The sequence below is a fragment of the Mustela nivalis genome, assembly GCF_964662115.1.
Source record: "Mustela nivalis genome assembly, chromosome: 7".
Lineage (NCBI taxonomy): Eukaryota > Metazoa > Chordata > Mammalia > Carnivora > Mustelidae > Mustela > Mustela nivalis.
The window spans coordinates 28,258,936-28,263,583 of NC_139026.1; positions in this window are offsets into that span (position 1 = coordinate 28,258,936).

Consider the following 4,648-nt stretch of genomic DNA (forward strand, 5'->3'; position numbering starts at 1 on the left):
GCCTGCTTCTTCCTCTCCACCACCCCACCACCACTCCTGCTCTCTCTTACGCATACTTTCTCTCTCACTGTCTCAAATAAATAAATAAAATCTTGGGGGGGGGCGGATACGAGATGGGTTTGGAACAGGTGGACCTGTTCTGCCAAACATTTACATTTATTTACATGTCTCTGCATAGGAGTGACATGTTGGTGTTGGTGTCTGTGGGTGAAAATGTGCAAGGCACCTTCTGCATGTGGGGACCATATGCTAAACCAGTTGGTTCTGAAATCGATGACAGCAAGGGGGGCATTTTGTTGCGTAATAACAATAAAAGCAACAAGAAGTAAAGCTTCAAGATGTTGAGTACGAAGAGCCTGATGAAGAGTCAAACTATTGTTGAGATTTGGACATTGTTTCAATTTGGGCAAAAGGCAGAAATGGGTGTTCACACCAGAAGTATTTATATACAGATAAAGCTAAAGATCCTGGGGCGCCTGGGTGGCTCAGTGGGTTGGGGCCTCTTCCTTCTGCTCGGATCATGATCCCAAGTCCTGGGATCGAGCCCTGGTTTGGGCTCTCTGCTCACCAGGGAGCCTGCTTCCCCACCCGCTTCTGCCTGACTTTCTGCCTACTTGTGATCACTGTCTATCAAATAAATAAGTAAAATCTTAAAAAAAAAAAAGCTAAAGATCCTAATAAATCTCAGCATTTAGACTAAATTAATGTTATCTAGGTCTAGGTAAATAATGTGCATACCTATATATACATAATATTATTTTATCTCTTTTATCATTTATATAATACATATATATAGCCATATGTACAACTAGCTATCTTATAAATAGAATAAATATACATAGAAAGTTAATGTAGTTATATGTCATTTATGTATAATTATTAACCATACTATAGTTCTTCATATATAATTTTAGATGTTGTATATCATATATACTATTTATGATATGATTACCCATTGGAGTTAACAGTTTCTATATTCTCTTTTTTTTTTTAAGATTTTATTTGTTTATTTGACAGACAGAGATCACAAGTAGACAGAGAGCCAGGCAGAGAGAGAGAGAGGGCAGCAGGCTCCCTGCTGAGCAGAGAGCCCTATGCGGAGCTTGATCCCAGGACCCTGGGATCATGACCTGAGCCAAAGGCAACGGCTTAACCCACTGAGCCACCTAGGCGCCCCTTCTATATTCTCATATCATCTTCTTAGATCAGAGAGGAAAATTATGATTTACTTGCCTTTAATTACTCAATGTAAATACAACCATATTATTTTGCTATTAATACCTGTCTCTCCTACTAGACAGATCCATGTGGTCTGGAATTAGTGAGAATTTTTATGTTCCATTGATCTCTCGCAGCGCTGAGGTGCAAATATTATTGAACCTGTAATTTAAAAAAAGAGACCAAACAATTCTTTAGTTATAAATACCTAAAACTAAATAATTGATAATTGATATAATTGATAATTGATATAAATACCTAGAAGAATTGGGAATTGAGATAATTGATAATTGATATAAATAACTAAAACTAAAGAAATAATTACAAAATAGAGTAAATTCCTGCTTAACAGTTACCAAGAGCTAATAGACCAATGATTTATCAGAAGAAACCCAGCATCAGTGAAGGGAAAAGAATACCTAAAATAGCAAGTTGAAAGTTCGACACAAATTTTAAAATAATACAGTCCTTTTGATTACAAGTCGGACCTCACTTCACAGATATTGAACTTGTGTGTGAAACACCTGTCAGAGTAAGATCTTTTTGAGATAAAGATCTAAAACTAGATAATATAGTTTTGTCACATGGATGACTGGGAATATTTTCCTAGTCTAATCTACTCTTTCTGAAAACTTGATTTGTGGAGCATTACCAGAATAGCAATGTTTTCATATTTGGAAGTCTATAGCCCATAAATAAACCACACGTAGGAAGCTTAATTAACAGGTTGTCCTGATAGACACTAATATGAAAACCTTAAAGACTGGATATTTAAGAATAAGTCAGATGGGGGCAGGAGGTCGTTCACCTATTATATGCTTAATTTGACATGGTTAACCCAAATATGATGGGCTTTATTATCATATTCTTGGCTCATTCTCACTTTTTTGGGCACTCATCATGCTATGTGATGATGAACAAAATAGTTCCTAGACCATTATTTCAATGGTGGGAAAATTACATAATTTTTCTTTTGCTGTTCACTTTATGAATCCTCCACAGGAACCATTCTGCTCTGACATCTTCAGTTTTATTACTCTCTTTTGACCTTTCATCAAATGACCCAGCATTTTGTTCTTCAAGAAGATTGACATTTTGTGATATGAATACAGCATTTTTCCTCACCATCAGCCTGGCCACTTTTCTTCTATACCTTTCTCCTTGTTTTTCCTCTTTAGCTCCAGGCAGAAAGGCCTCTTTCAGAACTCATGCTTCATCATATATTTGCTTCCCGTTTCTCCCCCAGTCATACCAATAATAAATTGTACCAATCGTACCAATCACAAAACCCCTTCCTAGCACAAATTGTCTTCTGACTACAAATTTTGTTTCTGCTTCTCTCTTTCTCTCTTTCAACTCAGTTTCTCAAGAACGGCACCACCTTTCTGTTATCTCTTAAGTCTTCTCTGGTCCTGCCTAGGGATTGGCTTTAGTGCAGAAGAAGGGTAAAAAGAATTTACTAGATGGAGAAGACTAGCATAATACCATTTTGAGGGAACCCCCCCCTACCTGTTGTTCAGATGATTGTTGGAAACTTTGGTCTTAACCTCACTGTTAGCCTGAATCTTTGAGACTCCTTGGGCAATAATACTCTGATCTATCAACAACTGGCTCAAGATCCCAGGTCTATGTCAATAATGACTCCTATCATTTCTGTGGCCTTAACCCACTCTGGTACCTAATAACTTTTCTGCATTCCTAATCTTTAACCAGAGTCTTGAACTCTCACACTCCATTCAATTCCTTTCAGAATGCTTTCAGTATTCCTACTAAATGCCAGGGATTGTGATCTGTCCTGAGAACACCAACCTGAAAAACTATCCATGTCTCTTCAAGGATTGATGCCTTTGTTTCTTGTCTACTCCCCCACTGCCTTAACTGCATGCCAGCTGTCTTCCGTCATCGCTGCTCTGCTGAAATTGTTCTCTCGGAGGTTGCCAATGATTTTCTTGATCCAAAATTAAATCTTTTTTAAAATTTCATATTCTGTTTGTTCTCTTGAAGGTTGCCAATGATCTCCTTGTTCCAACATTGGTTGTTTTTTTTTTTTTTTATTTAATATTCTCTTTCTCCTTGACTTTCCTCCTATTATTGGTTCCATTAAGCATCCATGTGCAACTCTCCTGCCTCATCTTGTCTATTACAATGCATTGGTTGTAATCCAGCCTCTACAACGGCTCCATTTTATGTTCCATGATATTATTTTACTGAACCGCCTGATCAAGTTGGCCTAATATTAAATCCTGATTTTCTATTTTCACTTTGCTTGTCTCCCCATAACAAAAAACAACAGAAAATCTAACTTTAAGACTTAAACTAACAAGAAACTATATTTTATTCCCCCTCATTCATTCATTCATTAAACATCTTGAATTTATCTCTAAAACTGTTGTTTTACCTAAACTTTGTACCTAAAAAGTGAGGAGACAGATTAAATTTTTAATAACACTGACCTTTAAAATTTCTGTGGCAGTGTAAAAGCAAATCCAAATTGTCTTTCAAGTTCCACATTTCAATGGATAGTTCCTTGCTTAACTGCAGCATTTCTACCTCCACTAAAATGTTCCAGCACAAAATGCTCTCAGTGTTAACCCATCCATAGTATAATGAATGGTTTGGCTCTTCTAATTCTGCCTCTTTTTCATATATCCACATTTTGTTACTGATACCTTGAACATAGATCTAAATTCAAAAAGTAAATAAATTGTAAGCCCAAACTTTCTTCAAAACAATGCCATTGTTCTAGTTACTTAGACCTAGGACCCTGGAATGATTTTTTTTTTAAGGGGAAAATATTTAGAATGTTTATTACAAAAGATTCATGTTCAGAATATGTACACATATCTTACAAATTAATAAAAATAAACAAAGCTTCTTCTTAGAAAAAAAGTGGCAAAGGAAGTAAACAAAAAAATCAAGGCAGAACACAACAACATTAATAAACACATGAGATGATTGTCAGTTGCATTAACAGAGAAAGCAATTCAACAATACAGCTAAATTTTAGAAAGGAAGATCAGTAGGAAACAAGAATTATCATTTATTATTAGTGGTTAGATAAATAAGACAAACACTTTGGAGAATTATTTAGTATAGGCTTGTTAATTGCAGTCTTATTTGAAATAATTTTTATTTATTTGTTTATTTATTATTTGTATTAGTGACATTTTATTTAGTTATCTATTTTTATTTCTTTTCAGCGTAACAGAATTCATTGTTTTTGCACCACACCCAGAGATTATGCTGAGTGAAATAAGTCAAGCAGAGAGAGCCAATTATCATATGGTTTCACTTATTTGCAGAGCATAACAAATAACACAGAGGACTTGAGGAGATGGAGAGGAGAAGGGAGTTGAGGGAAATTGGAGGGGGAGATGAACCATGAGAGACTATGGACTCTGAAAAACAACCTGAGGGGGGCCCCTGGGTG